Source organism: Bos indicus, chromosome 3, assembly GCF_029378745.1.
Source record: "Bos indicus isolate NIAB-ARS_2022 breed Sahiwal x Tharparkar chromosome 3, NIAB-ARS_B.indTharparkar_mat_pri_1.0, whole genome shotgun sequence".
Classification (NCBI taxonomy): domain Eukaryota; kingdom Metazoa; phylum Chordata; class Mammalia; order Artiodactyla; family Bovidae; genus Bos; species Bos indicus.
The window spans coordinates 112,989,677-113,014,169 of record NC_091762.1 but is presented as its reverse complement, the minus strand read 5'-3'; the positions used below and the strand labels follow the sequence as shown (position 1 = coordinate 113,014,169).

Here is a 24,493-nt window from a genome sequence, read left to right as displayed (position 1 = left end):
ACCTAGATGGGAAAGAAATATAATTAAAAATAGAAATGAAAATAGGGTAGAAAGATGCAGTTCAACAGTGTCCTCTAGAAAATCGATCAAGGGTTTGTTTAAGCTCTTAGGTGTTTACCTAGGAGAGGAATTGCTGGGTTGGATGGTAATTCTGTGTTTAAATTTTTGAGGAGCTGCCAGACTGTTCCCACATCAGCTGCACCACTTTACATTCCTACGAGCAATGCATTAAGATTCTAATGCCTCCACGTCCTCATCAACACTGGCTATTGTGTTTTTTTAAATAACAGCCATGCCAGAGGGTGTGAAGTGGTTCCCAACTGTGGTTTTGATTGGCATTTGATACAATGATGGCTAATGATGTTGAGCACTTCTGCATGTGCTTATTGGTCATTGGAGCTGGACTTCAGGCTGGAGGCAATGGTAAGATTTCAAACTGCTTTAGATGAAGGAGGATCTTACCTGATTTACTTTTTAGGAAATCCCTCTGAGCTTCAGGGGGAAAGGGACAGAAAGTAAGTCTGTTATTTTCCAGGTAAGAGAGGGCAAGCAGTAGAATGAATAGGATTGGGAGAGCAAACTGGGGAGGAGTTGAGCGTGTCCCCGTTTAAAGTGGTCTGAACTGATTTCCATAGCCTCTGTGACTGTTTGCCAGGTTCCTCTTTCGGACCCCAATCCCCTGTAGGGCGGGGACAAATCGATTCATCCATATTGCAAAACTGTATTGTGTTTCTACCTTGTGCCTGCATTGTTCCAGAAACTTGGGATGCTTCGTGGATGAAACAGAGATCCCAGCCTTATGACGTTTGTGTTCTAGCAGGGATGAGTGGGTTATTATTATTGCCCCAAACCAAATAGTCATCACTAGGGCTGAAACCTGTCCAAGGGCCTGACAAGGACAGCCTTGTGTGACCTCACAAATGCCCACAAATGCCTTGTACTGTAGAACTTGTGCGGCTGACAATGACGCCCCTGTGTGAGAGATGTTGACGTGCAGTGGAAAGCCTGTGGATACATGCTAACTCCAGCCCCTATGGGCTGCCGGTGTAAGTATTTGTCATGTGTGTACTCAGAACCAAAGCTGGCACAGGACGGGGCTTCCCAGGTGGCACTAGTGGTAAAGAATCCACCTGTCAATGCAAGAGATGGGTTTGATCCCTGGGCTAGGAAGATTCCCTGGAGTAGGCAGTGGCAACTCACTCCAGTATTCTTGCCTGGAAAACTCCATGAACAGAGGAACCTGGAGGGCTACAGTCTGCTACAGTCTTGCAAAGAGTCAGACTGAGCATGTATGTGCCCTGGCACAGGACAGGGGAGTGGGGAGGAAAAAGGGGACCCCAGTGTCTGCTTAAGAATTCTCCTCTATCCTCAGGCACTCAGTGTGGGCCCAAACACTCACACCCACCAGCAACACCAGTTCCCAAACGTCTTCATAATAATAACAGCAGATACTTCAGTGGCTCTTCCAAAGTGCTAGACACTCTTTAAGTACCCTACAATAATTTTTAAATGTTTTGTAAATTGTATCTACAGACTCTGTTGCTTACAATACAAATTACAGCTATCCATTCATTTAATCCCCACGACATCCCCATGACATAGACACTATTATCATCCCATTGTACAGATGGGGAAACCAAGTTCACTCAACCCTCCAGTGTCTGAGCTGGAGCTAAAAACACTTCTAACCCCGTGCAATACTGCCTCCAAGAGGAATTCTGGAAAACGCCATCTCCCTGCATTTCATGACATTTCCAGTGATGCCTCATGTAGTTAGCTGGCCCACTGGACCCCCTTCTGGCTCCAAACTAGCAGCGAACACCAGTTGGCCTAGTGGGAAAAGAACTGAATCAGCAGTCAAAAATTCAGAATCTGGTGGTAGGTCCACTCCTAAGAGGTGTGTGAAAAAAAGTGAAAATGAAAGTTGCTCAGTCATATCTTACTCTGAGACCCCGTGGACTATACTGTCCATGGAATGTTCCAGGCCAGAGTACTGAAGTGGGTAGCCTTTCCCTTCCCAAGGGATCTTCCCAAACCAGGGTTCGAACCCAGGTCTCCCTCATTGCAGGCGAATTCTTTACCAGCAATACTGGGATGGGCAGCCTAACCCTTCTCCAGCAGATCTCCGCAACCCAAGAATCGAACCAGGGTCTCCTGCATTGCAGGTAGATTCTTTACCAACTGAGCTATGTGCATCTTTGGGTAAAAATCCACCTCCCTGGGTAGTCTCCCCACCTGGCAAGAAGGGAGCTGTAGGGGTATCTCATGGTCCTGCCGTCTCCAGGGAGGGGGCTGAACAAGGACCTGACTCCTGGGGGAGGGGAAGGTCCTCAGTACAAGCCAGTCTGACCCGTGGCATCAGACAATCAGAGAGATGACAGTGTTCGACGGTTGAACTTCAAGAAGCTGCCATTTCAGAGGTCAAAAATAGAGGCAGAGCAGCGATTCAGAAAGTCCCACCTGAGGCTACAGCAGCTGCTGCAGTTTGTGGCCTTGTGGGCGTTGAGCCCAGAGAAAAACATCTTATAACTGACACTCACTTGTCTCCACATGGCATCTCAGAAGCGGGGATGCTAAGAAGTAGATCAGGGAGGCAGCGGGTGGATTTGGGTCTGCTGGATTCCAGAACCTGCAGCCCTAACCACTGGGACTGCCCAGCAAAAGACATACAGTCAGGATTCTGAGGCCTGAAAGCCTTGCTCAGAAAAAGGCCAGCAGTGGAGGATCCCTGCCTGCCTCTCTTCCTCTCCCGCTGGGAACACAACCTCACAGGCACCATCCAGATCCAGGGGCCCCGTCCCCAGCATTCACCTGCCCACTTTCAGAAGATGCTTTCACAGTTTATAAATCCACACTGTGCCCCTTCTGTGTGCCAAGAAACAGGTGAACGGATAGGTCCTAGTCCCTGCCCTCCGGGAGCCCAGAACAATGAGAGCCAGTAAATCTGGGGAGCAGGAGAGAGGACCCTGCAGCCTTCCCGGAGGAAGAGCCTTGACCTTGGGGCAGGTTGGGGTGGAACATTTGCCCCTGGCTACCACATTGAAATAATGCCTCTCTCCAAAGCAGGCAGCTGTGGGCGCCTTGTCTGCCAACAACAGTGGCAGAGCCAGGCAGTGGGGCAGGAGCCTGAAGCTTGGGCAGCCTCTCCCTAAAAAGACCCCACTTCCAGAGGACCCAACACCTCTGCTCAGGTCCAGCTTGCCAGGATTCCCATCCCCAAATGAGAGGACATCTCTCCACACCCCTGCCACTGAGCATCGATCTGCAAGTTCAGACCATCGATAAATCATGGGCAGAATTAGGGGCTCTCCTGAGATGAGCCTTCTCCCCACGTTTCCCATCTGATATGTCCTCTGGACACGCTGAGAACAGAGCGGATGCCGTTATCTAGGGGTTGAGGGGCCATGAGCTGGCCAGATCTTTAAAATCACCATGGCCTTCAGCATCCCCAAGAATCCCACCCTCACTCCATGATTACCTGGTACAGAAGAGCTCTGACTTATGCCAACAAAGAAACAGGTGGATCAACTCGTTGAGAAAGTCGTGCCTTGAGGAGCGTGTTCCAATTTGGATCCCAAGGATCTGGGTGGGAGGTCAGGGGTGTGAGCAGAGGCCGTGGGGACCCAGCTTCTAGAACAGGGCAGCTCTCGTATCCTCCAGCCTCACCTGGAGCCTCAAGGCTGCCTCTGTCGAGCTCATGCCTATAAACACCTACAGGAGGCCGGGACCTCTCCGCCCACTCACCTGCTCCTGGTGTGCAGGCCCAGCCTTGACCTAATTAGGATGCTGCCTCTCATGCATCAGGAAGCAATCTGCCTAGTTCGCTCCACAGTCTTGCTGAATCAGAATGAGCCACAGGAAGCCTGAGCCAAGCTCGCCCCTTGAATGAAACCAGGGCCTGGGAGGGTCTGGAAGGGCAGCAACAGGGAAACGGAGGGGCTGGAGCTTGGGAGGACACAGCTCCCCTGCGGGCTCTGCAGGTGGGTGAGTGGGACTTCTTGACCTCTTGGGACCTCAGTTTCCTCCTCTGAAAAATTAAAGCAAAAATAACACAGGGGGCTCCAAGCCGCATGAGTGCAGACCAGACACCTCGTGGGCTACTACCACCCAGAATCCAAAGTGTTTCTGGATGTACCTAGAGATTATCAGACCACGTGAAGTCAGACAGAGAAAGACAAGTATCCTATGATATCGCTTATAAGTAAAATATTTTTAAAAAGGGTACAAATGATCTTATCCACAAAACAAATACAAAATAGAGTTACAAACGTAGAGCACAAGCTTATGGTTTCCAGGGTGTGAGGGAGCAGAGAGGGATAAATTGGGAGATTGGGATTGACATATACATGCTGCTGCTGCTGCTGCTGCTGCTGCTAAGTCGCTTCAGTCGTGTCCGACTCTGTGTGACCCATAGACGGCTGCCCACCAGGCTCCCCCGTCCCTGGGATTCTCCAGGCAAGAACACTGGAGTGGGTTGCCATTTCCTTCTCCAATGCATGAAAATGAAAAGTGAAAGTGAAGTCGCTTAGCCGTGTCCGACTTAGCGACCCCATGGACTGCAGCCCACCAGGCTCCTCCATCCATGGGATTTTCCAGGCGAGAGTACTGGAGTGGGGTGCCATTGCCTTCTCCGATATACATGCTACTATCTATAAAATATAAAGTATATAAACTATGTATGTATTAAGTCACTTCACTTGTGTCTGACTCCATGGACTGTAGCCTGCCAGGCTCCTCTGTCCATGTGGATCTTCCAGACCCAGCAATTGAACCCATGTCTCTTGTCCCTTGGTAGCTCAGTTGATAAAGAATCTATAATTGGTAAAGAATGCAGGAGACCCATTTGATTCCTGGGTTGGGAAGATCTGCTGGAGAAGGGATAGGCTACCCACTCCAGTATTCTTGGACTTCCTGGCTGACTCAGACAGTAAAGAATCTGCCTACAATGTGGGAGACCTGGGTTCAATCCCTGGGTTGGGAAGATTCCCTGGAGAAGGTAATGGCTACCCACTCCAGTATTCCGGCCTGGAGAATTCCAAGGACTGAACAGCCAGCCCACGGGGTGGCAAAGAGTCAGACACGACTGAGCAACTTTCACAGCTCTTGTCTCCTGAATTGGCAGGTGGATTCTTTACCATTAGCACCTAGGAGGCCACTTAAAAATAGATATATATATAGATATAATATATAAACTTCATATAAAATATATAAAAATACAAATATATATTAATCAGTTCAGTTCAGTCGTTCAGTCATGTCCAACTCTTTTTGACCCCGTGGACTGCAGCACACCAGGTTTCCCTGTCGTTCACCAACTCTCAGAGCTTACTCAAACTCATGTCCATAGAGTCAGGGATGCCATCCAACTATGTCATCCTCTGTCATCCCCTTCTCCTCCTGCTTTCAATCTTTCCCAGCATCAGGGTCTTTTCCAATGAGTCAGTTCTTCGCATCAGGTGACCAAAGTATTGGAGTTTCAGCTTCAGCATCAGTCCTTCCAATGAATATTCAGGACTGATTTCCTTTAGGATGGACTGGTTGGATCTCCTTGCAGTCCAAGGGACTCTCAAGAGTCTTCTCCAACACCACAGCTCAAAAGCATCAGTTCTTTGGTCCTCAGCCTTCTTTATAGTCCAACTCTCACATCTGTATACAACGACTGGAAAAACCATAGCTTTTACTAGATGCACCTTTGCTGACAAAGTAATATCTCTGCTTTTTAATGTGCTGTCTAGGTTGGTCATAGCTTTTCTTCCAAGGAGCAAGCGTCTTTTTATTTCATGGATGCAGTCACCATCTGCCATGATTTTGGAGCCCAACACAGTAAAGTCTGTCATTGTTTCCATTGTTTCCCCATGAATTTCCCATGAAGTGATGGGACCGGATGCCATGATCTCAGTTTTCTGAATGTTGAGTTTTAAGGCAACTTTTTCACTCTCCTCTTTCACTTTCATCAAGAGGCTCTTTAGTTCTTCTTCGCTTTCTGCCATAAGGGTGGTGTCATCTGCATATCTGAGGTTATTGATATTTCTCCCGGCAATCTTGATTCCAGCTGTGCTTCCTTCAGCCCAGCATTTCTCATGATGTACTCTGCATATAAGTTAAATAAGCAGGGTGACAATATACAGCCTTGACGTACTCCTTTTCCTATTTGGAACCAGTTTGTTGTTCCATGTCCAGTTCTAACTGTTGCTTTCTGACCTGCATACAAACTTCTCAAGAGGCAGGTCAGGTGGTCTGGTATTCCCAACTCTTTCAGAATTTTCCACAGTTTATTGTGATCCACACACTCAAAGGCTTTGGCATAGTCAATAAAGCAGAAGTAGATGTTTTTCTGGAACTCTCTTGCTTTTTCCATGATCCAATGGATGTTGGCAATTTGATCTCTGGTTCCTCTGCCTTCTCTAAATCCAGCTTCAACATCTGGAAGTTCTTGGTTCATGTACTTTTGAAGCCTGGCTTGGAGAATTTTAAGCATTACTTTGTTAGCGTGTGAGATGAGTGCAATTGTGTGGTAGTCTGAACATTCTTTGGCACTGTCTTTCCTTGGGATGGAATGAAAACTGACCTTTTCCAGTCCTGTGGCCACTGCTGAGTTTTCCAAATTTGCTGGCATATTGAGTGCAGCACTTTCACAGCATCATCTCTGCATATAATTTATAAAATAGATAAGTAATAAGGACCTCCTGCATAGCACAGGGAACCCTACTGAGTCCTCTGTAATAACCTATATGGGAAAAGTATCTGAAAATGATGGATATATGTAAATATGTAACCGAGTCACTTTGCTCCACACCTGAAACTGACACAACACTGTAAACAAACCAGACTCCAGTGAAAAAGAATCTTTAGACAAAGAGCATTTCTGATGCATCACTGATGAGCTATCGGTGCTTTCCATCAGTCGAGTGAATGGCTGGTGCCACCTTCCCAGGCAGAGCCGACGATGTGAGGATTACACGTGAAGAGTCATCCACATCTCTCAGCCCAGCATCTGCATATGGCAGGGACCCACTAGACGCCAGTGCCAGACAAGGAGCCCTTTCCTTGTGTGCCCACCACAACCAAGCCTAAGGCTCCATGGGCCGCGACGATGAGTCATTTGCTGGCCCACAGCCAAAAGATATAACCCTTATCACCCCAGTTCATAACCATGTGGGGGAGGCTGCAGGAATTAGAAACGTCAAAAGGCAGCCCCATTCAGTTCAAAGTGCATTTCTTGCCTCAGTCTAGACCCAGGGTGAGGGCAGTCTCCATAACGTGTTCCCCCTTCCTCCTCTGGACACAGTCCTTTCTCAGCATCTGTAGCTCAGAGTCAAGTGCAGACATGCCTTGTCACCTCTCTCCCGGGAGGTCAGCTCCCCCTGGATGATGGTTCTGGGCCCTCTTGTCCCTGCTCTGGTCTAGCCTCTCATTAGTTCTCAAAGACACAGTCACCTGGCTTCAAAGTTTATCTTTGAAAGCCCCACCTAAAATCCAGCCCACGTGAAGGCCCAGTGAACTCCCACCTGCAGCTCTGACTCACTCTCCACCGGACGTCCATGAATCCCCTTTAAGTGGATGCCTTTACCGTCTTGTTTTCCTCCTGCTAATTCACTGGGCTGCAGAAAGGGTGCTTTTAAAGTGGGTTAAGTGCAGGAGTAATGATTCACTGCAGAAACTGGGACGTATCAATAAAATGGGACATTGCCGTTTAGTCACTCGGTCACATATGACTCTTGCTACCTCATGACTGTAGCCCACCAGGCCCTTCTGTCCATGGGATTCTCCAGGCAAGAATTCTGGAGTTGCCATTTCCTTCTCCAGGAGATCTTGTCGACCCAGGGATTAAACCTTCGTCTCTTGCACGGGCAGGTAGATTCTTTACCACTGAGACACCAGGGAAGCCCAAGGCACCAATTAATTAAAATCATGCTTTGAAGACTAGACAATGTGTGAGAAAATGCTGGGATGGTGTAAAGTATAGAAAATAGGATACATGACAATAGATAAGGTAGGATCCCACTTTTGTAAATGTGTATATCGTCTACTCAAATTAACATTAAAAATAAACAAAAACCCTATGAAAAATATGTATTGCTACACTGCCAAAGCTTAGCATGGTACTTGGAATAAAATAGATATTTAGTAAATGTCTGTTGAATGTAGAATGAATAAATAAATATTTTCAGTATTTAATGTTGACCAGGAGGATGACAAATGATGTTTATTTACTTCTTTGTACTCTTTCAGGCACACATGAATTTTATTATTAGGTTAAAAATAATGGTAAATAATAAAGTGAAAGGCTTTAAATGTTGCTGGATAATGCTTATTAACTTCATTCTGGCCAGATCATCAAGTAGGGAAATAAGCTTTCAAAAGGGCCTAAAGAACCTGTAAAAATGGACTTGACTCAGCATGCAAATTCAGCTTACATTTGGCTCCAAAGGACCAACTGATGACGTGTTCAAAAGTATTTGTTCAACACATCTTGTGTGGCCAACACCACGCTTACTTGGACAGGAGATGGAGAGGAAGACCACAGAGATGCTCCCAGAGCTCCGAGGGCTTATTATTTATGTGGGGAAACAAGCTGAGCCCACAGGGAACAGAGGCCAGTGGTGGTGTCAGGCAGACTGTGATGGTGGCAGTGATGAAGGGGAGGGGAGAGGCGAGGACAGGAGGAGGCTTGGAGACTTCCTGGGCCTGGCCTGGGCCAGGAGGAGTGAAATGTACAAGGTGGAGCTGGAACATCTCAGCAGGCGAGCACAGAGCACCCAGGGGGTTCCTCCCTTGGAGAAGGTGGGAGAGGGTGCCCGGAGATGGGCTTGTATGGAGACAGGGGGTGGGGGTGGCACCTGGCTTGGCAGGGCCATCAGGACTTTGAATGTAGTCTGTTTTCTCTCTGCTGGCTTTCATGATTCTCCTCTATATTTAATGTTCTGTGGTCCCAGTATGGCTTGTCCAGCTGTGAATTTATTTACCTCGTCTAGGACTCAGCACACTTTTTCAAACTCAGAACGTGTGTCTTTCTTCAGTTCTGAAAAATCTCTCAGTCATTCATGCTTTGAGTGTTGCCTTTTTCCCCACCCTCTCTTCTCTCCTTCAGAACAGCCTATTAAATGCAAATTGAGTTTTCTTGATTTAGTCACCAAATGTCTTTTGACTTATTTTTCACATTTTTCATCTCTTTGCCTCCTGGTGCTTTATTCTGTGTGATTTTCTCAGATATACCTTCCAAATTACTAAATCTAAAATCGTGTCTAGCTAAGATTTTTTTAAATGCAATGTTTTTTATTTCTGTGATTTCTACTTAGTTCTTTGAATTCACTTTTTAAAAAAAATTAATTTCCTCAGCACTAAAAAGAAATGAACCAACAAGCCTTTGAAAAGACATGGAGGGACCTTAAATATATATTACTAAGTGAAAGCAGCCAGTCTGAAAAGGCTATGTACTGTATAATTCCAACTATGTGACATTTGGGAAAAGGCAGATTAGGGAGACAGTAAAAAGTCCAGTGGTTGCCAGATCTCACGGGAACAGGGGTAGGTAATGAATGGGAGAGGCATGGATGATTTTTAGGGCAGTGAAAATACTCTGCATGATATCATATGATGGACATATGTCATTATCCATTTGTCTAAGCCTATACCAAACCAAAGGTGAACTATAATGTAAACTATGCACTTGGGTGTGATTATGACATGTGAGTGCAGGTTCATCAATGATAACAGAGGTCGTGCTCTGGGGGCAGGGGTGGGAATGTTGATAATGGGGAGGCTGTGCATGTATGGGGGCCAAAAGGCATATGGGAACTTTCTGTACTTTCCCCTGGATCTTGCTGTGAACCTAAAACTGATCTGAAAAGTAACATCTTAACTTTAAAAACATGATTTCTTGTTCTTGTTTTATAGATTTTATTCCATTATCTCTTTAAGCACCTAAGGATACTTATTTTTTAAGTGTTTTCTATTCTAGTACTTCCATTTCCTCGTGGGTCAACTCCCTTATTGTTGTGGGATACTTTCCTTCATATTGGACTTCCCCAAATATTTTATAGTTTTTGCGTGTGAGCTCACCCTCAGTGGGAATGGTCTTTTGGGTGTGGTGGTGGAGCTGTTCCCACTAGTGCCCCAGATTGTGAGTGCCTTCCCTAGGTGTCCCTGTGTAAGTCTCAAGGGCTCACTGTTTCTCAACGATCTTTCTCAGTTTCTGTCTTACACTTTCTGTTCTCTGTGAGTGCTGAAAGTTTGGGCTACCTGTGCAAAACCAAATTATCCTCAGTTTCTAGAGGATTTTATTTCTATTCGTGGCCTGTACATTTTTAAAAAATTTCTGAGCCATAATTTCTCTCTAAACTTCTTGCTGTGTTCAGGTCCAAAGGCTTTGACTCTTATCCCCTCATAGCTGTTAAATTAAAAGACAAACATATCTCTGGCCATGGAAGTAATAGTCACTGAAAAATTATATATCTGAGGTATATATAGAATGACTGAAGAATAATTTATTTAAGGCACTGGAGATGAAAGATTATTTATGTTTCTTGCTCTTGGGACCAAATATATATTTATATCACATATATATGATTTTATATTTTTTTCGGCATTTCTGTGTGTCTAGGAAATTTCATGGGATCTTGGACAAGCTGCTGCTGCTAAGTCAATTCAGTCGTGTTTGACTCTGTGAGACCCCACAGACGTCAGCCCACCAGGCTCCCCCGCCCCTTGGATTCTCCAGGCAAGAACACTGGAATGGGTTGCCATTTCCTTCTCTAATGCATGAAAGTGAAAAGTGAAAGTGAAGTCGCTCAGTCATGTCCAACTCTTACGACCCCATGGACCACAGCCTACCAGACTCCTCCATCCATGGGATTTTCCAGGCAAGAGTACTGGAGTGGGTGCCATTGCCTTCTCCTCGGAAAAGCTACTAATATTTAATGTCTACATGTCTGGCCTTCTCATCATAGGATTTTAATGATGACCAAACAAGATAATTCAAGTAAGGTGCTTAGAACAAAACCTGGCCTGGGTGCAGTCAATAAATATTATAATAATAATTCCTGCTTCAGCTCATTTCTTTTTCTTGACCAGAACTGGCTGCTCACCTCTATATACTTCAAATATTTTTTAAAATAACCACAACATTTTTTTTAACCTCAACCTTTTAACTGCCTCTCCCTTACCCACCTCCAACAGCAAACTCAATACAGTAACTTATTAATCTTAAAAGAAATCCTCTTACAATGAATTAAACTTACTACACTTGAATATTCAACTTCTGCTAGTGAACAATTATAACAACTACTTTAAAATAATTGGTTTATGATTATTAAATCCATGAATGATGTACCAAAAATTGTTGCCCAGAAATCATGCAAAGATGAGCAGAAATACGAAGCTGAAGCTCCAGTACTTTGGCCACCTCATGCGAAGAGTTGACTCATTGGAAAAGACTCTGATGCTGGGAGGGACTGGGGGCAGGAGGAGAAGGGGACGACAGAGGATGAGATGGCTGGATGGCATCACTGACTCGATGGACGTGAGTCTCAGTGAACTCCGGGAGTTGGTGATGGACAGGGAGGCCTGGCGTGCTGCGATTCATGGGGTCGCAAAGAGCAACTGATCTGATCTGATCTGAACAGAAGCAGAAGATATCAACAAGAGGTGGCAAGAATACACAGAAGAACTATACAAAAAAATCTTCATGACCCAGATAACCACAATGGTGTGATCGCCCACCTGGAGCCAGACATCCTGGAATGCAAAGTCAAATGGGCCTTAGGAAGCATCACTATGAACAAAGCTAGTGGAGGTGATGGAATTCCAGGTGAGCTATTTCAAATCCTAAAAGATGATGCTATGAAAGTGTTGCACTCAATATGCCAGCAAATTTGGAAAACTCAGCAGTGGCCACAGGACTGGAAAAGGTCAGTTTTCATTCCAATCTGAAAGAAAGGCAATGCCAAAGAATGTTCATGCTACTGCACAATTGCACTAATCTCATCTGCTAGGCAAGTATTGCTCAAAATTCTCCAACCCAGGCTTCAAAGGTACATGAACCAAGAACTTCCAGATGTTGAAGCTGGATTTAGAGAAAGGAGAGGAACCAGAGATCAAATTGCCAGCACCCACTGGATCATCGAAAAAGCAAGAGAGTTCCAGAAAAACATCTACTTCTGCTTTATTGACTATGCCAAAGCCTTTGAGTGTGTGAATCACAACAATCTGTGGGAAATTCTTCAAGAGATGGGAATACCAGACCACCTGACCTGCCTCCTAAGAAATCTATATGCAGGTCAAGAAGCAACAGTTAGAACCGGACATAGAACAACAGACTGGTTCCAAATTAGGAAAGGAGTACTTCAAGGCTGTATATTGTCACCCTGATAATTTAACTTATATGCAGAGTACATCATGTGAAATGCCGGGCTGGATGAAGCACAAGCTGGAATCAAGATTGTCTGGAGAAATATCAATAACCTCAAATATGCAGAAGACCCCACCTTTATGGCAGAAAGTGAAGAAGAACTAAAGAGCTGCTTGATGAAAATGAAAGAGGAGAGTGGAAAAGTTGACTTAAAACTCAACATTTAGAAAACTAAAATGACATCCAGTCCCATCACTTCATGGCAAATAGATGGGGAAACAATGGAAATAGTGGGAGACTTTATTTTGGGGGCGCTTCAAAATCAGTGCAGATGCTGACTGCAGCCATGAAATTAAAAGACGCTTGCTCCTTGGAAGAAAAGCTATGACCAACCTAGACAGCATATTAAAAAGCAGAGACATTCCTTTACCAACAAAAGTCCGTCTAGTAAAATCTATGGTGTTTCCAGTAGTCATGTATAGATGTAAGATTTGAACTATAAAGAAAGCTGAGCGCTGAAGAATTGATGCTTTTGAACTGTGGTGTTGGAGAGGACTCTTGAGAGTCCCTTGAACTGTGAGGAGATCCAACCAGTCCATCCTAAAGGAAATCAGTCCTGAATATTCATTGGAAGGACTGATGCTGAAGCTGAGACTCCAAAACTTTGGCCACCTGATTCAAAGAACTGACTTATGGGAAAAGACCCTGATGCTGGGAAAGATTGAAGGCAGGAAGAGAAGGTGATGACAGAGGATGAGATGGTTGGATGGCATCACCAACTCGATGGACATGAGTTTGACCAAGCTCCAGGTGTTGGTGATGGACAGGGAGGCCTGGTGTGCTGCAGTCCATGGGGTCCCAAAGAGTCGGACACGACTGAACGACTGAACTGCACTGATTGCCCAGAAAATACCACAAAAGCTCTAGTCAAGGGCATCCCAGTTTGAAAGGGATTTCTCAATGTCTTAGTCCATTCAGGCTTTCTGTACAGCATAGACTGAGGTGCTTATAAGAAACAGAAATTTATTTCTCGCTGTTCTGGAGGCTGGGATGTTCAAGATCAAGATACTGGTAGGTTTGATGTCTAGTGAGAACTCTCTTGGGCTTCCCAGGTGGCGCTAGTGGTAAAGAGCCCGCCTGCTGTTGCAGGAGACGAAGAGATGCAGGTTTTTACTCTGGGTCAGGAAGATCCCCTGGAGGAGGGCATGGCAGCCCATTCCAGTATTCTTGCCTGGAGAATCCCAATGGACAGAAGAGCCTGGCGGGCTACAGTCCATAAGGTTGCAAAGAGTCAGACATGATTGAAGTGACTTACATGCACTAGAGCCCTCCTCCTGGTTCATAGATGCACGTCTCTCTGGATCTCACACAGTGGAAGTGGCAAGTGAGCTGTCTGGGATCCCTTTTTAAGGACACTTGTGTTCCTTATTGGTAGAACCCTCAGAACCTCAGCACCTCCCACAGACCCCATCTTCTATATCATCACATCGAGGAATTGTTTTCAACATACAAATTCAAGCTGGGAGTGGGGACACATTCAATCTATGACACTTCAGTTTTATTCCAAATACTTCCACAGTAGAGCAGTGGACAATTAAAAAAAGAATGAAGAATTTAAAGTGTGTTGACTTGGAAAACTACCAAGAAATAGATACAGAGCAATATGTACATATTGTGGTCCCACCTAAGTAAAACAAAGGATATAGGCGTGTGTGCGTGTGTGTGTATGAAAGAGAGACGGAAATGGCATGTCAAGAGAACATTTCTAGAAGGATTCTGCAGGAGACTGTGAGGTTATATAAAATGTTTTGGAGCAGGGAAGTGACAGGTTCAGGACTGTATCTGAAGACTCGCATGGCATGCTGAGCAGATGCGGTGGAGAGGACTGGGAGGAACTGGGAGAGACTGAAGCCAGGAGATCTGTTTAAAGGATGTGGCAGTGGTACAGGTGAGAGTTGATGGGGTCTATTCTGAAGCAGGGAGATGCGGTGGAGGAGGAAAAAAGAACCTGGATCCATTTTTGAGGGGCTTCCAGCAATAGCCCCAGTGCCTAGGGCAAGTACCTGCACCCCCTAGGTGCTCATCAATGTGTGAAATGAATGCTCTCCTGTATAGAAGACTCAGAACTCCATCCCCCTCTAGGCATCTGCTTGGCAACTCCAGACAGCATCCCATAGGCCCTCTTCTCGGAGTTTGCTCACCCAACCCTGGACCCTGGGAGGCAGGGGCAGGAGACAGGGTCCATGGGCAGGTGAAGCCAGGGCCCACATTTCTCTTGTGCCCTCTGGCCCTGCCCTCCTGGGAGTGTGGCGCTAATTCCTGCCCCACCGCCCTTGTCCCACCAGGCCCCCCACCAGCAGGACTGCAGGCACCTCTGAGCTGGGTTCTGTGTTTGTGTGGCAAGGAAGAAGTGTCTCCAAAACACGGAGGGCCTGGCCTCCCTTAGGACCTAGGGGAGACAGGAAAACAGAACAATGAGAAAGAGGGGAAGAAGACAGCCAAGAAAATCAGGTCTCCAGGTACACTCTCACTCACGAACATGCGTGCGCCTGCCATCGTAACACTGTGTACTTAGGAGGAGCTTAAAATAGGTTTTCTGAATGCATGAGACAGTGATGGAGAGAGAGCTGGAGGATGAGGACTCTCAGGAGGGTGGCGGATGAAGGAAAGAAAACGGATCCTCCTGAACAACAGACAATCCCTCAGACCCCACACATGTGAAAGCTCCACTGGGAACCTTTGGTCATTGAGGACAGTGAGGGGCAGAAGGAATAATTTCATTCATTCTGGTATCTGCCGAGCCTAATATGGGATTTGGTTTATAGTGTCCTGCTCAAATGTTTGTTGAATGAATGAAAGGGTGTGTGGATGGATGGATGGGTGGGTAGGTGGGTGGGTGAATTGATAAGTGGGTCTATAGGTGGGTTGATGGATGGATGGATGAGTGATTAGATGGATGGGTGGGTGGGTGGATGGCTTAGTGGATGGATGGATAAAAGACCAAGTCTATTTAGCTTTCAGAGGAAAAACTGAAACCATAATTTCATAGTAATCAGAGGGCTGTCATAGACAGCTTTCAAAGCCTGCCCTCAGCAATTCCATTATCTTGGGATTCATGCCTCTGTGTGACCCCCCTACCTCTGAACATGGGCTGTACCTGATGACTTCCTCCCAGTGAGTAGAATATTGTGAGAGTGAAGAGATGTTACTTGTGTGTGAGTAGGCTACAAAGCCTACGACTTCTGTCTTCTTGGACTCTGTTACCCACCCTGGAGACAAGCTGCCACAGAGGAGGGGCCTTTGTGGGGGCTTCGGGTCCACAGTTAGTGAGGAGCTGAGACCCTCAAGTTCAAGAGCCAATAGGAACTGAATGCTGCCAACAAGCTCGTGAACGTGAAGGGAGATCCTACCCAGGGGAGCTTGAGATGCGGTCCCCAGCCCACTGGCACATGGACTGCAGCCTGTGAGGGACACTGAGCAGAGGACCCATCCAAGCCGTGCTCTGACTCCTGGTTCACAGAAACCGTGAGACAGCAAATGCTCACTGCTTCAAGCCACCTCATCTTAGGTTAGTTTGTTGCCAGCAAAAGATAGCTAATACAATGGCTGATTTGAGTTTAACTTAAAAATGGACATGATGGCAATTAAACGTGACAGATGATGGCAGTGGTTCAGAGCCCAGGTTTTGGTACTGATTAGATGGGGTTTGAATCCTGGATTCCCATCTTACTAGCTGTGTGGCTGTGGGCTTGATGATCAGCTTCTCTGGGCCTTTGTTTCCATGTCTTTAAAATGGGCATAATTCTCTGCTCACAGAGCTAGCACAAGGATTACATAAAACAATTGTGTAAAGTACTTAGCCCAGGGACTTCCCAGGTGGTTAAGGCTCTGCACTCACAAAGCAGGGGGCCCAGGTTCAACCCCTGGTCAGGGAACTAGATTCCACACACAACGATTAAAATCCCACACATGGCAATGAAGATCCCATGGGCCAAAGTTAAGACCCAGGGCAGCAAAAAAGAAAAGTACTTAGCCCAGGACCTGTCACTGAATAGAAGGCTGTTGTTCAGTCGCTCAGTTGTGTCTGACTCTTTGCTAACCCATGGACTGCAGCATGCCAAGCTTCCCTGTCCATCACCAACTCCCAAAGCTTGCTCAAACTCATGTCCATCGAGTCGTTGATGCCATCCAACCATCTCATCCTCTGTCGTCCCCTTCTCCTTTTGCCTTCAATCTTCCCCAGCATCAGGGTCTTTCCCAAGTTGGCTCTTCCCATCAGGTGGCCAAAGTATTGGAGCTTCAGCTTCAGCATCAGTCCTTCCAAGGAATATTCAGGACTGATTTCCTTTAGGATTGACTGGTTTGATCGCCTTACAGTCCAGGGGACTCTCAGCAAATAGAAGGTAGCTATTAGCGACAGCAACAGCAATAGTAATAGTAACAGTAACAGAGGAAGGTCCGGCACGAGGCAGCGAGTGTCCCTGCCTGGAAGGGATTGAGCTGAATCATGATGTCACGTGCAACCTTTTGCAAGTCTTAGCTGGAGCTGCCTTTTGGGGTTGCCTGGCCAAGACTGTGGGCTGGGGGACCAGGTGTCACGGAACCACCAGGTTTACCTTGTGCCCGGTTGCAGCACCAGCTGCTCCTGGCCTTCACCGTGGGCAGCACCTCCCCTTCTGCACGGCCTCTGGTTCAGGTGTGGGGCCGCCACCCTGGCTGGGCCCACAGGCGCAGGAAGGTAAACACCCAGGCAGGAAGTGATTGTCACGGGCACGGGGCCAGCACACGGCCAGGCTAGTCTGAAGGTCAGGAATGCTTCACGGGGAGCCCTTTCGGCAGAGGTCAGCATCTCTGGCTTCAGGTTCTCGGAGAGTGGAGGAGTCCAAGAACACGTCCCTGCTCTGAGACCCCGACAGGACACAGGATAGGAGAACTAGAGCCGTCCGTGGGGCTCTAACCCCCAGGAGCTCCTCACTGGTAGGTGAGCAAATGGTTTGAGTGTTTTGTTTTGTTTTTTTTTGGTAATAAAATGGGATGGAAAGCTGCGGCCAGGGCAGCATAGGCAAGACCCCAGGCAGGTGAGTGAAGGGAGAGGCAAGCCCACTTACCCTTCATTGATAAGGAGCTTCAAGAGAGAAAACAGCCCTGGGTCTCTCACTCGCCCTGGCTTCACCATTCTCCCCTCTGGGACTCAGTTTCACCACCAGGGAATTGGGGTAATAATTCCTACCAGGCTCCTCTCCTGTGAAGGCTTCAGAACTAGTGAGATAAGGAACATGACTGGCTGCAGAAGTTGTGGGGCCCCGTGAGAAATGATTAAGGGAGCCCCTTGACCTGGGTTCGATCCCTGGGTTGGGAAGAGCCCATGGAGAAGGGAAAGGCTATCTGCTCCAGTATTCTGGCCTGGAGAATTCCAGGGACTGTATAGTCCATGGGGTCGCAAAGAGTCAGACATGACTGAGTGACTTTCACTTTGATCAAGCATTACTAAGAATTCCAAGAATTAAGCATGTTAACATGATTAAGAACTGCAATTGCAGAGTGTTAAACTAAGTGAGGGGTCCTTCTAAGGACAGAGTCTCCTGTAACTGTGTGGGTCACATGCCCGTGGCTCCAGCCCTAAAAATAAATGTACATGTAAACTGTGAAGGCTAAACAAACTGAGATGACTCCGTGCCCGTGGCTTGAGTCTCAGGGTCAGGGAGCACACGCGGGGGACGGAAGTCACAGCGGTGAGGGGAGCGCTGTCTGCAAGGCTGCTCCCTGCCTCCGCACCTGCTGCTCAGGGGCCCATCTCAGAGGCCCGTGTCCCACCTGCTGAACTTGCACTCCTGGCCGGCATCCAGCCAGAGCCTGGTGCAATTCAAACATCTGGGGACACAGGTTTCTCGGATGCGCCAATCAATGGGAGACTGTTCTTTTCAAACTTGATTTAAAGTTTTGGGTGGTCATTTGCAGCAACGTGGATGGATCATGAAGTTATCATACTATGTGAAGTAAGCCCAGAGAGACAAATATCATATGATATTGCTCATATGTGAAATCTAAAACAAATGATACAAATGAACATATGTGCGAAATAGAAATAGACCCACGGAAATATTAATAGAAAACAAGCTTATGGTTATACCAAAGGGGAAAGGAAGGGGAGGGCTGAATTGGGGATTAATAGACACACACTGCTGCTAAGTCGCTTCAGTCATGTCCGACTCTGTGCGACCCCATGGACCACAGCCCACCAGGCTCCCCGGTCCCTGGGATTCTCCAGGCAAGAACACTGGAGTGGGTTGCCATTTCCTTCTCCAGTGCATGAAACTGAAAAGTGAAAGTGAAGTCGCTCAGTCGTGTCCGACTCTTAGCAACCCCATGGACTACAGCCCACTAGGCTCCTCCGTCCATGCGATTTTCCAGCCAAGAGTGTTCTGGTGCTGGTGGTGTTGCTAAGTCACTTCAGTCGTGTCCGACTCTGTGCGACCCCATGGACGGCAGCCCACCAGGCTCCCCGGTCCCTGGGACTCTCCAGGCAAGAACACTGGAGTGGGTTGCCATTTCCTTCTCCAGTGCATGAAACTGAAAAGTGAAAGTGAAGTCGCTCAGTCGTGTCCGACTCTGTGCGACCCCATAGACGGCAGCCCACCAGGCTCCCCCGTCCCTGGGACTCTCCAGGCAAGAACACTGGAGTGGGTGCCATTTCATATAAAATAGGTAAACAACAAGGACAGACTGTAGAGCACAGAGTCAATATTTTATAATAACCTCTAAGGGGGAAAAAGCTGAGAACAGCTATATTTATGCATAATGGAATCACTTTGCTGAACACCTGAAACCAATACATTGTAAATCAACTCTACCTCAATAAAAAAGATCTAGCTTATCAATTACACTAGCAAATAAAAACCCCGAAACATTAATTAAATTAAAAAGAGGCCTGGTGGCTCAGTGGGTAAAGAATCTGCCTGCAATGCAGGAGACTGGGGTTCGATTCCTGGGTCAGGAAGATCCCCTGGAGAAGGGAATGGCAACCCACCCCAGTGTTCTTGTCTGGAGAATTCCATGGACCGAGGAGCCTGGTGGGCTACACTCCGTAGGGTGGCACAGAATCGAACATGACTGAAGTGACTTAGCACACATGCCAATTAAATACAATTCGGGGTGTTCACAGTCCCTGGCTAAACCAGACTGGGACTTGTGACAGTTCTGCCGAGTTCTGCCCATGGTGACTGGAAAAATGCCTGTGGTGGGAATGTCCCATCGTGCCTGCCCCCCACTGCTCCTTTGGTCTCCCACACCTTCTCCCTCTTGGCTCTTGCCCTCAGATTTTCTCTTCCCTTTCTGCTCGTGTCCTGGCTGCCTTGGCTCTGCTTAGCCTTGCAGCAGTAGAAACCAGGGTATCCAGGAGGTGTCTTAGGCTTTCTGGTCTGTGAAAACACACAATAGACAATCTTCCTTGACCTCATCATCAACTCTACCCCTTCCTGGGGTCCACATTGTCTTAAAAACCCTCCCTGGAAGGGGCTCCCTACAGGAAAGGCAGGAGGTCATGTGATCAGAGATCACTGAAGGAGGAAGATCATTGCTTTAAGAACTTGCCCATGGGAGACTTCTCTGGCCTCTGTAAAGGCAGCCCAGGAAACTTACACCAGTGGACAAACCAGCCCAGAGACTCGGGGGAAGGAGGCCAGGTCTAGTCGCTGTGCCTGCTGGTTCCACCGTTTACACTGTAGCCACTGTTTGTCTCAGCGGCTGGCGACCCACCAGCCCCACATCAGACAGCACAACTCCCAGGATGAGTCCTTTCCCCACGTCCGAGAGCCCATCACCTCCCTAAGTAGGGGTCAGCACTGATGCTCTAAAGTTACCAGCATCACCCTAGGAATGCGGAAGTCCTTCCTTTGTTCTTTCATCAAATCATCACCAAGCACCTGGGGCAGGTGAGACTTTGGAGAGGGGCTGGGGGCACACATGGTACCAGGGCTGCCCTCAGGCTGGCAGAGGAGAACCAGGATAGAGGCTCCTCCTACATGAAGGGAGCACAGAGCGCCCCACCCCCAAATACAAGGATGGTCATGGGGTCATGGGGCTGAGAGGTGTTTTGGCTGACCAAGCAGGGAGTTACACTTCTGAGCCTGTGGGCTGTTTCTTTCCAGACCCCCCACTTGGCATCTTCAGGGCACTGCTGGGGCACAGCAGCCAGGCTGCAGGAGAAATTTTCACCTTGGGCTCCTTTTCCCCAAGGAAAAGGAGCTGTTGAGCTCAGTGGGTGGGGCTCTGCCTCTGGATCTACAGGATGTGCCCAGGGAAGACTGTCAGCCTGACTCCTTTCTTTGGCCAAAAGAGGTTCTTGAAGCCCAGCTCCCGTGGAGACCAGACTGGGTCTGGGCAAAAGCCTTGAGCACTAAAGAGGGGGCATATGTCTAGTGCATCCTTTAGTGGGTTTCCTTTGGGAGAATGTCTCAGGTGGCTGATTAATGACCTGGCGGTCTGGGTCAGGCCATCTCTCAATCTTTCTACTTTAATAGGCCTTACCTTCAGAAGGGAAGACTTCCCTGGTAGCTCAGATGGTAAAGCGCCTGTCTACAATGCGGGAGACCTGGGTTCGATCCCTGGGTCGGGAAGATCCCCTGGAGAAGGAAATGGCAATCCACTCCAGTACTATTGCCTGGAAAATCCTATGGACAGAGGAGCCTGGTAGGCTGCAGTCCGTGGGGTTGCAAAGAGTCGGACACGACTGAGCAACTTCACTTTCACTTTCAGAAGGGAAAATAATGGGGATCATCAGAGGGCTATCAGGGAGGCCTGCATGGAGGAGGTGGCCTTTGAGCTGAGCACCACTAAAGAGCCTTACATCTCTTCTTAGTTATTCTACAAGAGAAGAAAAGCTTATGAGTATAGTTTCATATATGACGAAGTAAATCTCTCTTGGAAAATAAAGTAGTCATTTTTTCACACTTAACCCTTATTGCATGTTGCAAGTTCTTTAAATAGCATTCTATTACATAGAACACATTCCCAAGGAAGGAAGAGCAGGGTTTCGACAAGGTGAAATGGGAGCCCTGCAGGGCCTGGGAATGGCAGAGGCAGAGGCACTGACCTGGGGAAGCAGGAATTTTGTTTAAAGGATGCTCATGGAACAGGTTTGCTAGCGCAAGAGGAAGGTGGAGGGGGATGGCCCCAACCCATGAGGCCCAGACCCGGATGGTCTCCCAGAGATCACAGCAGGGGTCTGTACGGCCAGCATGTCTCAGGGGCACCCACTCCTCACTTCTGGACTCCAGCACTAGCTGGCTTTTGCCCCCATCGCCTTCACTTTTGGCTGGAGGTTTGTGCGACAGCGCTGGTGTCTCCCACAGCCAGGAGTTCTGACCATTAGTTATGCAGGTCTTTGAGGAACTTAAAATGGGACATTGATTCATTATTATTTAATGACTATGTTTCCTATCAGAAACTTCCCTGGTGGCTCAGAGGGTAACATGTCTGCCTGCAATGCAGGAGACCCAGGTTCAATCCCTGCATCGGAAAGATCCCCTGGAGAAAGAAATGGCAACCCACTCCAGTATTCTTGCCTGAAGAATCCCATGGGTGGAGGAACCTGGTAGGCTACTGTCCAGGGGGTCACAAAGAGTCAGACACGACTGAGCAATTTCACTCACTCACTCACTTCCTATCAGAAATAAACCCTTCAAAACCCAGGCCCTCCAGTGGACAAGCAGCTTGGACTATGCCTTAAAAAGGTCAGAGACGCTTGGGAGCCACTGGGATGAGGAATGCAGGCAAGTTGGACCTGAGGACCTTGACCCCTCGGCTCTGTCCAGAAGTGACAAGGGTCGATCCTGGGTGGCTGACTTGGGGAGCATTGCTCAATCCCACGTGCTAGTCTGTATGACCTGCTTGTGTTAGTCTCTCAGTCATATCCAACTCTTTGTGACCCTATGGACCATAGCCTGCCAGGCTCCTCTGTCCCTGGAATTCTCCAGGCAAGAACACTGGAGTGGTTGCCATTCCCTTCTCCAGGGAATCTTCCTGACCCAGGGGTCAAACCTGGGTCTCCTGCATTGAAGGCAGATTCTCTACCGTGTGAGCCGTCGGGGAAGCCCTTGGTATGACTTGCTTATCTCCATGTTTCAAACCACCACAGCAGTGTGATCCTTGCAGACTGACTCCTCAGAGAACCCCTCATTCAGCTGGTCAGCATTTGCTGCGCGCTTGCCCTGGGCCAGCAGCAATAAGATGTGATCAGATGATCGAGCCCCTGCCTCTCTCCCAAGCTCCCCACCTCCATTCCAGGCCTGTCAGCTGCCTGCACCCTTTTACTGCTGTCCAAATAAGTAGATAAAGAAAACCCAATTTCCTGTTCACAGCTGATTCATTTGTCATTCTTGAGCCAAAGCAGACTCCCATTAAATTCCACTAATGGGACAAAAAGCTTCCAAGTATTTTAAATTTATAATGCCTTGGCATAATGGGCTTTGTTTTTCATGATGCTCTCTAGATGCAAATCTGCTCATAAAAGTGAGGACATCTATAAAGATATTTTTGCTCTTGTCTGAGTGACAACAACATTCCTGTGTGGATTCTTGAATGCTGGAGAAAAGCCCTCTTTTCTGCCGAGGTCCTTTTTAGGAAGTTAGCTTTGAACTTTAAAAATGATTTTGAGGTTCTTTATTTCTGGATTTAAAAGGCATCTGGCACATTGACAATTTTTCCTGGTGCCTGAAATATCAGAGCCGTCCTCGGGCACTCACTTGCTACAATTTTCTGGCTTCTTTGGAATTGGTTCAGAGCCGAGATCAGTCACTTGCAGTTGGCTAATACGGGTTACAAGTCAAGGGTAAAGCCAGCTCGGGGTCAGAATGAAGCCATCTTGATGCTCAAAGATAAACAGACCCACCTAAGCTATGCTTGCAAAAACATTATCAAAGCTGATTTGTGTATCCCTGGGCGAAATATCACAGAAACTGCCAAATAGAGAAGTATGGGTAGATATGCAACATCTTTTAACAGGCTGTGGAAGCCGAGGTGACACTTGTGTAACCACTGGGGCCCAGGCTGGATCAATGTCTACTTTTTATCTCTTTCTGAATTTTCTGTAATCTCATATGTCTGTTTTCTCAGGAAAGGCTGTTTGCTTTAAATAAGAATGTCCTAAATGAAAAGCAGTGAGAAATAGTTTAGAAATGGTACTCTCAACCACCTTGCCAGAGCCAGGCTGCCTCCACCGCTTACAGGCTGTGTGACCTTGGCTGAGGCAGTTAACCTCTCTGAACCTCCGAGTTCTCTACCGTGAAAATGGAAGACTTGGGACAAGGACAGTAATGATCATACAGGCTCACTTTGAGTGTTCCATGAGATGATAAATGAATCCATGATGAACTACTCAATGAGTAATAAGTGTGGTTCTCACTACTATTGTCCCAAAAAGCCTTGAGCAAGAAAATGAATGCCTTTTTCCAAAATATAAGTTGATTTCAAGTAGCAGGGAGGGGGAGTTCCCTGGCAGTCCAGTTGTTAGGACTCAGTGCTCTCACTGCTGAGGGCCTGGGTTCAATCCCTGGTTGGGGAAGCAAGTTCCTGCAAACCATGCAGAGCAGCCAGAAAAAAAAAAAAAAATAGGAAGAGAATTTGTCAGCTCACAATAGTGAGAGAACTGAGAACAAAACAGGAGAGTGTATCCGAGAACCCTCAGACATAAAGAGAACAGGCTTTCTTTGAAGACTTGATCCCATCTTCCTCACAGGCTCTGAGCTTGTGCAGCTTTGAGGACCTCCCTTCCTCAGCCACACCATTCACGCCTGCCTGTGGTCAGCTGGGAAGACCACACACCAGCAAAGTCTCCCTCAACGTGTCAGCATGTTGGAGCCAACGATTATTTTCCTCCAGTAAACATTTCTTGGTGAGTAAAGGCATTGTTTCTGGCAAAAACCTAATGCTCCAAAAATGTTTTCCTTCCAATTTTATTGAGATATAATTTACAGGCAGCATCGTGTAAGTTCAAGGTGGACAGTGTAGTGATACATCATGAAATGATGACACAGTAAGTCTGGTAATCATCTCTCATCTCATATAGATACAGCATTAAAGAAATAGAATAAACGATCGTTTTCCTTGTGATGAGAACTCAGGATTTGCTCTTTAACAGCTTTCATA

The 24,493-nt window shown here is 47.3% G+C and overlaps 1 protein-coding gene across 6 annotated transcripts in view; it reads left to right on the top strand.

Moving 5' to 3' along the window:
• Positions 1–17,038: 17,038 nt before the first annotated feature.
• NGEF (neuronal guanine nucleotide exchange factor) overlaps positions 17,039–24,493 on the top strand; it is a 128,240-nt gene continuing 120,785 nt past the window's right edge. Inside the window, exons 1-2 of one of the 6 annotated variants that reach the window (XM_070786900.1) lie at positions 17,039–17,326; positions 24,084–24,239. The gene's annotated coding sequence lies outside the window, so the exon portion shown is untranslated. Of the gene's footprint in view, positions 17,331–24,083; positions 24,240–24,493 lie in introns of all 6 variants that reach the window. The other 5 variants (XM_070786895.1, XM_070786896.1, XM_070786901.1 and 2 more) reach the window with 5 other exon arrangements.